The sequence below is a fragment of the Protopterus annectens genome, chromosome 4.part0 (genome assembly GCF_019279795.1).
Source record: "Protopterus annectens isolate FY-2018-M chromosome 4.part0, PAN1.0, whole genome shotgun sequence".
NCBI classification, from domain to species: domain Eukaryota; kingdom Metazoa; phylum Chordata; order Ceratodontiformes; family Protopteridae; genus Protopterus; species Protopterus annectens.
The window spans coordinates 923,930,278-923,944,468 of NC_056733.1; the positions used below are offsets into that span (position 1 = coordinate 923,930,278).

The window sequence follows — 14,191 nt, forward strand, 5'->3', positions numbered from 1 at the left end:
AAGAGGGTTATGCTGCTTATGCAAGTTTGTCAAAAGAGGTGACCACTGCCAATGGATTGTAAGGAGGATGAGTGTCACTCATCTTTGACTAATATAGATGACGACCAGGTGGGGTAGTTCATTTATATGCTTTATTACATAGAAATACATCATGATGGATAGCAGCATTACAAAATATAAACAAAGTGATTAACTGACAGATTACACAGACATATACATAGCTGCGGTGGTGGTGCTGCGGTAGCATTGTCGCTTCACATTAAGACGTTGTCTTCAATTCTCAGCTAGAGCGTCTTCTGTGGGGAGACGTGCGTGAATGGGTGTACCTTCGTTGAAGGTTGTGCGTCAGGACTAGCAACTCGGCACGTAAAAATCTACTGTCAGTCATTAGCGGACCGGAATTCCACTGTGGCGAAAGACACAACAACTACACAGACATATGCATGCTTACATCTCAACAGCTTACTACAAAATGGCAGTCAGGCTCACACGTGCTCAGTATTTTAACTTTAATGAGGATCTGTGGTGGTGACGCGACATTCGAATGTGTGCCCTATCAACTTTCAATCGTACTATCTGTGCCTGCCATGGTGACCATGGGGAATGGGGAGTCAGGGTTTGATTCTGGAGAGGGAGCCTGAGAAATGGCTACCACATCCAAGGAAGGCAGCAGGCATGCAAATTATCCACTCCTGGCTCAGGAAGGTAGTGTAACAATACAAGACTCTTTCGAGACACTGTAATCAGAATGAGTACACTTTAAATCCATTTATACCCTTGTGCAAGCCCCTAGAAAGCTTCTTAAAGGCATACATAGAATACTGATCTACACCCCCCCCCCTTATATAGATTGTTGCTGTCAATGAAATGACAGAGTAAGACATGCAATAATGTAGACAGAAATAAACACAAAGACATGCAATAATATAGACATCAGAAATAAACACAGTGTTCATGTCCAAGTTGCTGTGTGTCTGTAATATGGTCTGGAAATGCGATCTGATCTAGTAATATAATAATCAGTACTGGGTTTAGCAACAGGAACAGTATTCGGTGAACAACTCGTATCAGGAATTTCAGGATTCACCTCAGGAACAAGGGATATTTTACTGGAACGTCCTCTGAAACTGGAATGCTGGATAACTCACTCTGAGATGGTCTTTTTCACAATCTAAATGCTGTGGTACAGGCTCGGACAGAGGCATCAAATGTTTCCGATTCCACTTAAACTCTGCTCTTTGTGATTCCACAATGTATGATCTTGGCTCTGGGCAAACACTTTTCATGACTCCAATCTGATCATAGCCTTTGCATGGTTGCATTCTCACCATCTCTCCTTCACTTAATGGATTGAGTGGTTTGCTGGATTTGTAATAAGACTTCTGGGTTAGGCGCTTCTTTCACAGTGGGTTTTCACTGATCTGTTATTCTTGGCACTTGGAACCAATAAACTACTGCTGACTGATCATGTAGTTCTGGTTGGTCTTAACAGAAGTATTTGGGCAGGTGAACAAAGATCTTTATCACAAGGAATATTTCTGAGATTCAAGAGATTTCAGGAAAACATGACTGTTATCTCGTTACGACTTCTCTGGTAACTGCTTCACATTTTGAACTGCACGTTCTGCCAAACCATTTGACTGCGGGTATTCAGTACTACTCATAACATGGATAAAGTCCCACTCTTTGATGAATCTTTTGAATTGTTGGCTAGTAAACTGTTACCATTGTCAGAAATAACTTTGTGCGGACTACTATGGAATGCAAAACGATGCTTCATCTTAGTAATGATAGTACTGGATACTAGATTAGGAAGCAGGTCAATCTCGAACCAATTAGAATAAGAGTTTACTAACACCAAGTAATGTTGACCATTCCATTCGAAAATGTCATTGGCTACTGTCGACCAAGGTAGTTCAGGAATCTGGTTTAGCTGAAGTGGTTCCTTCTGTTGATGTGGCTTTGTACTATTACATACAAAACAAGATGAATGTACTCTCTCAATGTCTTGTGACGTAGAAGGCCAAAATACTAGTCCTCTCGTCCTTCTTTTGGTAGAATCAGTTAATGGGTGCCACAGTGCAAGATAGCAATGTACTCTGGATGCAAGGACTTTGGAACAATGACTTTTGGACCTTTCATGGTGATAACATTGTCAGACAAGCTAGATTACTTTAACGGCCATCCTTGATTGATTAGGTGGTTGAGCTTCTGTTGAAGAGGATCTGAGGCTGTGTGATTTCTAAGCTCATCAAGATGTGTGGAAGAAAAATTTCCCACTTCCATGACTTCAAAATCAAGTTGCTCATTCTCATGCTTTTCACTGGTATTTCTGGGTGATCTGGATAAAGTATCAGCAAGATAAAGAAGTTTGCCTTTTGTGTTGACCAGATTAAAATTGTACTTCTGCAATCTTGACATCATATGTTGTAATCTGGCAGGAGATGTATGGTTAGGCTTTCTCAGAATAGTGACTAGAAGTTGGTGATCAGTTTCAGTCTGGATAGGTCTACCGTAAATGTAATCATGGAACTTCAAACATGCAGACACAATTGCCAAGAGCTTTTTCTCTATCTGAGCACACTGCATTTCAGTTTGTGTTCGAGTTCTGGATGCATAGGCAACAGGTTGACCCTCTTGAAGAGTGACTGCAGCAAGACCGAATTTTGACGCATCACTGGAAAGAATAATTTGTTTGAAAACCTCATAGGATCCAAGAGTTGGTGGACTGGCAATTCTCCGTTTTAGGACATCAAATGCTGTCTGGTGCTATTCCAGCCATGACCAGGATGCATCTTTACGTGTCAGCTCTCTGAACAGTGCTGCTGGTTGGCTCAAGACTGGAATGAATTTACCTAGATAACCATGCCAAGAACATTTTGAAGGGCTTGAACATTGTCTAGAGCTAGCATCTCAAGAATAGCTGTTTGCTTGGAAGGGTCTGGTTATAAGCCTTAACTGGTAAACAAATGAGCAACATAAGTACCTTCTCGTTACCTGAACTTGCACTTCGAGGATTCAGCTTAAGATTTACTTGACTTGCTCTTTCCAGAACTTTCTTGAGGTTTCTGTCATGCTCAGCTTCACCATTACCTCCTCCTAGAAGAACATCTACTATAATAACATAGGCATACCTAGAAAAAATTTTGCTCCATTGCACACTGAAAGACTTCACTGGCAGAATTTATTCCAAATGGCATTCTCAAAAATCTATAACTGCCAAAAGGAATACTGAATGTAATTAGCAACAAGGATTTCTTGTCAAGCAAAATTTGTCAAAATGAACTCTTGCATGCAAGACAGAAAAAACAGTGGCATTTGGCATAAGAGTGGTGACGACTTCTACTGTATGTATTGGATGATGAGGTCTTTTCAGTGCTTTGTTCAAATCTCTTGGATCAATACATATTCTGATATCATCTGAGCTTTTCTTATGAGCTACCACCATGGAAGATACCTATTCAGATGGTCCTTCATCTGGACAAATAGCACCTTGTTGCACCATTTTATCTAGCTTGGCTTTTACTAGTTTGTCTTCAAAAGATCACCATAGAAACTATACTGGGTGAAATTAGAATAGTGGTCAAACTAACATGATAGATTTATTTATTAAATGAAAGTTCCTTTTTTCAAACGGTCTCTGAACACTAATAATGACTGTGCTTTTCTTTTGACCATATAAAATAACAGGTCATAGCTTCTCCCAGCAGAGCAACATGAAAGTACTACTGAGCCTTCAGTTTGAATCTTTTCACCACTGTAAGCAACAAGCTTCGCACACTTTGTCAAATCAAACTTCTCACCAGCACATACTCTAGCAAATGTTTCTACAGACATAATATTGCACTTTGAACATGTTTCAACTTTGAGCTCTCTGGGTTTTCCATTTATCCGAACAGTACAATGCACTGACTGTTTCATGAAGCACTCGCACACCATCAACATTAAAAGTAGGGTCAAAGCTTTCTAATTGATCAACATGTCTCTTTGAATGTTTCCTTTCAGTAAAAGAATGTGTTCCCTTTTGATTTACAAAACTTTTTGAAATGATTCCACTTATTACATCTGTGACATTGCTGACCAAAAGGTAAACATGTTTCTCTTTTAGGCTCATGGTTTTCACAACAATTACAACAGTTGGCAATACAACTGGTTGGGGACCCATTCATTGAGTTTGCTGACTCACTCCTATGTTTCACTGAGACTTTGCATACTCTGGAATTTGCTAGGAAGGTATGGGGTCTCCCAAGGACCATTACAGGGTTTACAGTTGCTGCCATGTACTTGGGTCTACTTCTTTTAACCACGTGCTGCATACTATCAGCATTGGCCTTAGAAGTTACTGGAAGCATGTTTCTCTCATTTGTAAACATATTTGTGTGCTTTCCTGTAAGCCAGTGTTTCTGACAAATCTCAGTGGCCTTATTCAAAGTTAAACCACTGTCACCAAGCAAAATCTTTCTCAAAGCATTATCTTTAATACTACACACAAGTCTGTCTTTTATCAACTCATCCCTTAATCGCCAAATCTGCACACTTTAGCCTTGTTTTCAAATCAGTTATATATGCTGCAAAAGTTTCACCAGGCTGTTGATCTCTTGTTTAAAATAAGTGCCTTTTCATTGTAATGTCAGTTTGGGGGTTACACATTTCTCTAAATTTGTTTTAAGCACTTGGGAGTCTTCCCTTGATTGAGCCGGTACAACTACATGACAGTTTTCCCCATCTCCTGCAAAGACAGCAGGTGCATACACAAATGAATGCTCTCTTTCTATGGCTTCTGACCCAGCTAAATTAAGGAGAATAAATGTCTTTCTACAGTCATCTTTGTCAGAAAATGCAGCCTGTATGAAAATATACTCTTGCTCACTCTCCATTTCTCTGCAGTATTATTGCCAAACACCAGTGGACCTGGTTTTCAAAATCTCTCTGCCGTGATAAATTATACCCAAACACACTGCAATAATATGGCTTTTGTAATTATATATGAACAAGCTACTATGTGTGCCTGTAATAACATTCAAATGCACCGTACACTCTTCGAAACACTGTACTTTGTGATATATGCTTTGAAATGGCAGTATTTTGCAAAATAACTGTACTGTAATACTGCAGAAACATAGGAACACAATTTATTTCAGACAACTCAAATAACTTTGATTAATGCGAAAAAGTAGTGCATAGAGAAAAAATGTGGTGGTTTCCCTTGTACATTTTATGCAATTCGGACTTTATTTCAAACATTTTCCGTAGTTATTTTGAATATTTCTATTAATATGTCACAGTTTTGTATATTTCTGTTACATAGAAATTTAGTTTAAAGCTTTCTGAATGCTTTTTTCATATTTTGTGAATAAGAAATCATTTCAGCAAGTTTTAATACCTGAAATTCATTTCTGACCTGTTTTGCGAGTTTTATACGTGCAGTAAGGATGATTCACTCCTGTATATTTCTCCAATTTTAACTGAGTGCCTCTTGGTCTCGAATCTGTAGAATCTGGATCCCATTGTGGCACCATGTCACTAGTCTCTCTCTAGTATAGATGACAAATAGGCGGGGTAGTTCGTTTGTGTGTTTCATTACATAGAAATATATCAGGATGGATAGCAACATTACAAAATGTAAACTGATTAGCTGACAGACATGCTTACATCTCAACAGCTTACTACAAAATGGCAGTCAGGCTTGCAAGTGCTCAGTATTTATACACTTGTACAAAGTCTCAGAAAAGCTTCTTAAAAGCATACATATATATTGATCTACAATGAATAACAAAGTAGAGAACTATGAGAGATGACAGTGATAGAAATAGGCAGGGAGGAAGACAACTGAGTTAAAAGGAGGAAGGTGAAAATCAGGAAAGGAATATGGAGTGTGTGGTGTAATGTTAGGAACCTGTAAGCATTGTCAGAGGGGAGGCTGATCTATTGTGGAGGTAAATAAGACCTGCGCTAACTGGACAGGCAAGGTAACAGTAATTCCACAGTACTGAATCAGTAGTAGTGAGAAATGAGATAAATGGAAGCTGTAGTAGTATATGTTGGGATAAGACTGTTGAGCTTACAGAGATGAGGATACAGTTAATAATATCCTGTGCTTGTTTGGAAGTGTATTCCAAAACTTCACTCGTCTCACTGATCTGGAGTAGAAAACTTTTCTTGTAAAAATCTTCAGTGTTCAAGTATTCAGTGGGAATATTTTTCTCATAAGGCTCCCCCTTCTCTTTCAGGCATTTCTGTACTTCTAATACAGGGGCATCAGTATAAATAAGATGTGGAGGCAGAAGCTGAGATGCTGATTCCTTTAATTTCATTGTAGTTATCCACACACTGCTTTTGGATTTAGCCCTGTTTGTACATTGCTTCAAAGAACACAGTCACTAAATGGAGAATGTTCCAGCACTGCACCCTGATCAGTACTTAGTAGATTCTCCATGGCATCTGAGTACTGTATTAAGCAAACATGATGCATCCATGACTGAAAACTATAAGAATTCCCATCAGGGATTTTGGGATCTCTGTAGAAATTCCTGGCTGCAGGTTCCATTGAATTTGGAATCCAGAAGGATCCCATCACCACTCTTCTTGTCCCAGTAGAAGATATTTGGTTCTGGATAATAACGCATACCAAGTATATCAGCTACTTTCCTTGCAAGTTCTCCTTTCCCTGAACCTAAGATGTTCTTTGTATTTCACTGTTGCAGTCATCACACTTGGGTTTATCTGCCTGCAGGTAGCCCTCAGTTGGCCCGAATACCAGAGACTTAGTATTTCTGCATTGGTTGCTGTCGCTTCAGGACTGACGTCAGGTGTATAAAAACAGGCAGCTAACTCCATTACATCAGTCTTTCTTGCCGAGGAGCCCGAAGGAGAAGCGGATGTTCTTCGTGTTTCACTGTTGCAGTCATCACATTTCAGTTATCTGCAGTAGCCATCCGTCGGCCTGATTAACAAAGTCTTGGGTCCTGCATCAGTTGCTGTCCCTTCTTCCATGACGTCAGGTTGTCAGGGGTATAAAACATGCAGCGGACGCCATTACATCAGTCTTTCTTGCAGTGCGGTGCCTGAACCAGCAGCATTTCTCAAGTGCCGGTCGGCCGACTCCTGAAATTTTCATTTTCGAGTTTCAGAACCAAAGTCTTCAACTAAAGCTAAGTACCCCAGTGGGGAAACGTTTTCTTGCTCCTTACCGATGTCAGTAAAAGTTAATAATTGCATTTCTTGTGGAAAGCAAATACCTCACAATGATTTTCATTCATATTGTATTCCTTGCCTAGGCCCTGACCATGATGTACTTTGCTGTTGGTTTTGTGCGTTATTTAATCAACGCACTATCCGTCATCGGTATATTTTCACCTCTAAATATTTCAGTTCTCTGTTCAGTTATCCAGAAATGTCATCTGTAAGCAGTCCGACTACCGGAATTCTGAAAAAAATGCAGAGATAAAGACAGAGACAGGCCACCTAGGTCCAAAGCTGCCGGCGACGCTTCTCCTAAGCCAGTCGCCAGTACTCAGTGAGGCGCTTTCGCAGCCCCTGATACCCGCTACTTCTGATTCGCAGGCCTCTACTGAGACCCATTCGGAGTCCGGTATGCCGTGAGATACTTCAGCTGTGGAAACTGCGGATGTCTCTACCTTGGATGGGTCCAGAGCCACTCTGCAGGCACCGGCTTCTGAGGGTGTATTCAGGCCTATGGACTTGCATATTAAACCGATGCCTCCTCCTTCTTTAAGGCCTAAATCTCGAACCATGCCTAGAAAACCGCCCAGGCCACATGCTCAGGCCTCTATACCTTAAAAAACAAATGATAAAAATGGCTGAAGATCTTCTAACTTTAATCAGGGGAAGCCAACCACCCTCTTCTAAGGGACATAGGACTGAAATTGTTTGAATCTTCTGACCAGGATTCTGATTTTTCTGATTCTTCTGATGATCTGGATTTACCCTTATGTACTTATGAGGATTCTGATGCAGTGGACTTTATTCCCTCTGCTTCTCCTCCAGAGGATTTTTCTTTTTGTGAAACCTTGCACACTCTAAGGGGGGCATTTCCACTGGGAAAGCCAGGAGTTTTCTAATTCGAAAGAGGCTTAGGGATTTCTTACTCTTGCCTCAGCATAGGCCCTTAGCTATACCTCCTGTACTAGACATTGTTGATGATGCCTTTTTGGAATCTAGTTTGGCCCCCTGATTCTTTGCCTCCTTCTCCCAGAAAACCTGACTGATATTACAGGGTTCCTGATTCTCACAAGTTCCTATTTAAAAATCCTATTGCGGATCCAGAGACTATTTCACAGGGACCCAAGGGTATTAAGGTCTCTACTGCCAAAAACCCTACCCCTTCTGATAGAGACTCCAGGGCGCTGGATAGATGGGGTAAGAAGGCTTACACTTCTGCAACCTTGGCTATTAGGGCCTTAAACTGTCAGTTTCATATGTTAAAGTTTCAACAACATATTGGATTGTTTAAACAGAAAATTATGTTGATTCCTGACTGTGCTGAAAGTAACGAATTACAGGATTTAATGCATTCTGCTGAACAGGTTGGAAAACGTACTTTGCAATGTGGGTTGATTCTTTAGAGGCCTCTTGCAGGGCTGCTGTCACTGGGTCTGTACTCAGAAGGCATGCTTGGCTTAAGGAGCAATCTTTGCCTGATCATGTTAAAGCTAAACTGTTGGATGCTCCCTTAAATCAGGACCACCAGTTTGGCAACAAAGCTGAGGAAGTTCTTAAAAAGATGGAGGATAAAGCTAAATCTATGCAAACTGTTATAGATTTCTTACAAGTTCAGCCTCCGAGATATAGTAGGCATTGACCCTGTAAGAAATGGTCCTTTCCGGCCCTTCCAGGCCTTCTCAATCCAAACCCGGACACAGCAGAAATCCCAGGTTTCAGTTCCAGGGTACGCACAAAACTAAGCAGTGGGGGGCTTCCGCTTCCAAATCTGGGAGTAGTAAGACTCCCCCTATGGAAAACTGTCTCAATGACATGATTTTAAAACTTCCAAGCACTTCTCAACTGAATACTCCTTTAGGGGGAAAGATTGATCTGCAGGCCAAAAACTGGAAACTCATTACCCAGGACAATTGCATTTTAAATATAGTGGCCCAAGGATACAGATTTCACTTCCACACATTACCAACGCCAAAAGGTTGGCCAGATCTACCCCCAAATCAGTGGGCAGATACTCAAAAGCAAATACTCTCTCTTTTAAATGTAAAGGCTATTCACACTGTACCAGAAGAGGAAAAAGGACAAGGTTTCTACTCAAGACATTTCCTGGTACCCAGAAAAGACAATTCATGGCATCCTATTTTGGACCTGTTTATTCTAAACACCATTTTGGTGATTCCAAAATTCAAGATGCTGACTCTTCACCAGTTGCTTCCTATGCTAGGAAAAGTTGCCTGGATGATAACACTCAATTTAAAGGAAGCATACCTGCACATCCCAATCAGGGAATCTTGCAGAAGATACCTATGCTTCAAAGCAGGCTATAATCACTACCAGTTCTCTGCACTGCCCTTTGGCTTATCTACTGCGCCCAGGGTATTCACAAAGTGCCTAGCCCCAGTCATCCCATTTTGCAGGCAAAGAAATATTCAAATATACCAATACCTGGACGATTGTTTAGTTCAGGCAGAAAGCCAGGACATACTTTTAAGTCATCTGGCCTTTGTACAAAGGGTGCTAACTTGTCTGGGGTACATCATAAACGAAAATAAATCACACCTGGTACCCTGTCACCAAATCATATTCCTGGGAGCAAGCTTGAATACAACTTCCCAGATGGCTTTCTTCACACCAGAGAAACAAATTAATTTGACAAACTACTTCAAACAAGTGGCCACAAAATCCCTACTATCTGCAAGGCAAATACTACAAGCCTTGGGATTCATGGCCTCCTGCATTCTTCTGATTCCATATGCTTGACTGCATATGAAGAAACTACAATGGTATCTAAAAAGCCTATGGTGTCAACATTCTCAGGATCTAGAAGCAATGATTCCTATCATACCTTGCCTATGCCTAGAGTTTCTTTGGTGAGCAGAGGCCTGCCACCAAAACAAGGGACTACAATTCACACCACTCCCTGCCGCCCAAACCCTGCCGCATGCATCAGACTATGCATTGGGGGCTCACCTGGCAGGGAAGTGCATTCAGGGCACATGGAACCCAAGTCAAATGCACTTGCATATCAATCAAAAAGAAATGTTAGCTGTACAGCATGCTCTGACTGCCTTCAAGGACCACATTCTTCCAGGACAATTAATGGTAAAGACGGACAACACCACTGTTATGTGGTACATAAGCAGGGGGTACACATTCTGACCCTCTATGCAGACTAGCCATGGCATTGTGGAACACAGCCCTGAGCTACCAAGTGCATCTGCAAGCTCAATTCTTGCCAGGAAAACTAAATACACTGGCAGACGAACTAAGCAGAAACCTCATGGACCCACACAAGTGGAAGCTGGAACCAAGGATTTTCAACATGTTGACAAGCAAATGGGGAAGCCCAGATATATACCTGTTTGCCTCCCCCGAGAACTATCATTTGGACAAATTTTGCACAAAGACTCCCCACAAACAAGCTTGGAAAGTGGATGCTCTGTTCTTCAGCTGGAAAAACCTATCAGTTTATGCCTTTCCTCTTCTGCTCTCCAGAGTACTACTAAAGATCAAACAAGACAAACCAAGGACTGTTTTGATTGCACCAGACTGGCCACGACAGCACTGGTACCCCCTCATGCGCAGTGTGTCACTGTTGACTCCATGGCAACTGCCTCAGACTCCTACCGTATTGTCTCAGCAGGAGAACCATTTTCTGCACCCTCAGCTTCATACACTGAATCTAGCAGCCTGGCTAATTACCTAATCTCTCCTTTTCCATCAAAAATCACACCTCAGCCATTTCAGCTCATTATTACACAGAACCTCCCCTCTTCTCTCATCCACTGCTTAAGCAGTTCCTCAGAGGGGCCAAAAATCTACGACCACCCAGGAGAGCTCCAAGTCCAGCCTGAGACCTTAACTTTGTATTGGAAAAGCACATCCTTCCTCCTTTCGAGCCACCTGCCACTGCGGATTTAAAATTCCTCTCTTGGAAAACAGCTTTCCTTTTAGCAATCACTTCAGCAAGAAGGGTATCTGAATTACAGGCCCTCATAGCAGTGGAGCCTTTCATCATCTTTCATGCAGACAGGGTGTCCCTCAGGACCAATCCCTCCTTCATGCCCAAGGTGGTATCCAGTGTGGCCCTTAATCAGTCCATTCATTTGCCTACCTTCTTTCCTAATCCACAGAACAAAGGGAAATGGATCCTGCACTCCTTAGATGTGCACAGACAACTTAGATTCTACTTGGACAGGTCTAAACCTCAAAGGAAATCTGAGCAACTGCTCGTGGCATTTGCTGCAGGGACAGAGGGGAAGGCTATTTCAAAGCAAACCATCTCCAAATGGATAGGCCATTGCATTCATTTCTACTACAAGCACCATGGAAAACCTATCCCACAGGGGATCAGACCCCACATAAGCACGGCTGCGTCTACCTCTACAGCCTTGCTCAGAGGCATACCTACCAGGGACATCCTAGAAGCTGCTACCTGGAGTTCTGTACATACTTTCACCAAGCATTACCATTTGCCAATTTTTTCTAAATCCAGAGCTGGCTTTGCCACTGCAGTTTTGCAGGACCTTATTGCTGGTCCTAATGCTATCTATCTACACAAATGTAATGACTGCAACAGTGAAACATGAAGAACATAGTACAGTTGTGTACTCTTACCATAAATGTAGATGTTCGAGTGTATTCACTGTTGCAGTCCTGGTTACCCTCCCTCCAGCCCCCTGATTTCGTTTGGCTATACTTCTCTCCTTTTCAATGCTTAAAAGCTTTTTGGTGTATTTGCTTTTTTTATTTGAGGTATAACCTTGTATATTTATAGATTTAATTGCTTCCCATTAGGGGGCACCTGACATGTGGGGCAAGAAAAACTGATGTAATTATGTCGGATGCATGTTTTATACCCCCTGACGACCTGACATCACGGAAGAAGAGACTGCAACCGACGCAGGACCCAAGACTTTGTTAATTAGGCCAACTGAGGGCTACCTGCAAGCAGATAACCCAAATGTAATGACTGCAACAGTGAATACACTCAAACATCTACATTTATGGTAAGTGTACACAACTGTAGTTTCTGGATGTTGTGGATGATGTCTTTATGGAATCCAGTCTAACTCCTGATACTTTACCCTGCTCCAAGGAAACCAGACCGGTACTACAGAGTCCCTGACTCTCACAAATGTCTTTTCAAAAATCCTACTGCTGACCCAGAGGTCATCTTCCAAGGGCCTAAAGGCATAAAAGCAACTACAGCTAAGAATCCTGCCCCTTTGGACAGGGATTCCCGAGCTTTAGACAGATGGGGTAAGAAAGTATACACCTCTGCAACTCTCACCATCAGGGCATTGAATTGTGCCAGTTCCACATGCTGAAATATGAGCAACATACTATGGAACCTATTAAGCAAAAATGATCTACCTTTCCTGACTGTGCAGAAAATAATTACAGGAGCTTATGCATTCTGCAAGCCAAGTCAGCAAGCATACCTTGCAATGTGGGTTTGACGCCCTAGAAGCATCTTCCAGGGCAGCAGTCACAGGTTCTGTGCTTAGAAGGCATGCTTGGCTTAAGGTGCAGACCTTGTCATATCAAAATTAATGGACACTCCTTTAAACAAGGACAATCTGTTTGGCATCAAAGCAGAAGAGGTTCTAAAAAACATTGAAGAAAAGGCTAAGTCTATGCAGACAAAGATTTTTTGCAAGTCCAGCCTCCAAGATTCAGTAGGCATAGACCCTCAAAACATTGGTCCTTTCCAACCCCCTCAAGACCATCTCAAACTAGACCCAGGGGAAACAGATCCCCCAGATTGCAATCTCAGGGTATGCAGAGATCTAAGCAATGGAGTTCCTCCAATTCTAAAACGGGGAGTGCTAAGCCACCCCCTTATGGAAAGAACGCACAATGACTTCTCAACTCCACTCCTCACCTCTGCCCAATTGCTCGTGTCCCTAGGAGGAAAACTTGTCCACCATGCAAAAAACTGGACCTCCATCATCAAAGACCGATGGGTCCTCAACATAGTATCCCAGGGGTACAGATTTTATTTCCACATGCTGCTAACCCCAAAAGGATTCCCAGACCTTCCTCCAAACCAATGGGCAGAGGCACAAAACCAAGTTCAATCCCTGCTCTCTCTAAGGGCAATTCAACCTGTTCCTGCAGAACAGATAGGTCAAGTGTTTTATTCCAGACTTTTCCTGGTACCCAGAAAAGAGGGCACCTGGCTCCCAATCTTAGATTTTTAAATTCTAAACACCTTCCTGGTAGTACCAAAATTCAAAATGCTCACCCTTCAGCAGCTTCTCCCTGTGCTGTCCAAAGATGCCTGGTTATCCACCCTAGACCTAAAGGAAGCCTGTCTGCACGTCCCCTATCAGGGACTCATGCAGGAAATATCTACGTTTCAGGGCAGGATCTATACATTATCAGTTCTCTGTGCTTCCCTTTGGCTTATCCACTGATCCCAGAGTCTTCACAAAATGCCTGGCTCCAGCCATTGCCTACTGCAGACAGAGAAAGATTCAAATACACACTTACTTGGACGATTGCCTGATTCAAGCAGACAGTCAGACAAAGCTGTTGCAGCACCTGACATTTGTAAAGGACTTTCTAACCTCCCTGGGGTACACTATCAACGAAACAAAATCAAAACTAGTCCTTAGTCAAAAGATTGTATTCCTGGAAGCAAGCTTGGACACAGCATCCCAGATGGCATTCCTTACTCCAGAAAAATAAGCCTAACAGGCTACTTTGCTCAGATGGCCACCATAACCCAGCTGTCCACAAGGAAAATCCTGCAGGCTCTAGGGTTCATGGTCTCTTGTATTCTACTAATTCCATATGCCAGACTGCATATAAGGAAACTTTAGTGGTACTTAGAGTCTTTGGTGCCAACATTCTCAGGACCTGGAAACCATCATACCTTGTCTAAGGACAGAGTTTCTTTGGTGGGCAGCAGCATGCAACCACAACACGGGACTTCCATTTGCACAACCCCACGCCACCCAGACCCTAACCACAGATGCATCAGACTATGCCTGGGGGGCACATC

The 14,191-nt window shown here is 42.2% G+C and overlaps 1 pseudogene; it reads right to left on the minus strand.

Annotated features, from left to right (window-relative positions):
- LOC122800370 overlaps positions 1-14,191 on the minus strand; it is a 45,201-nt pseudogene that overhangs the window by 8,703 nt on the left and 22,307 nt on the right.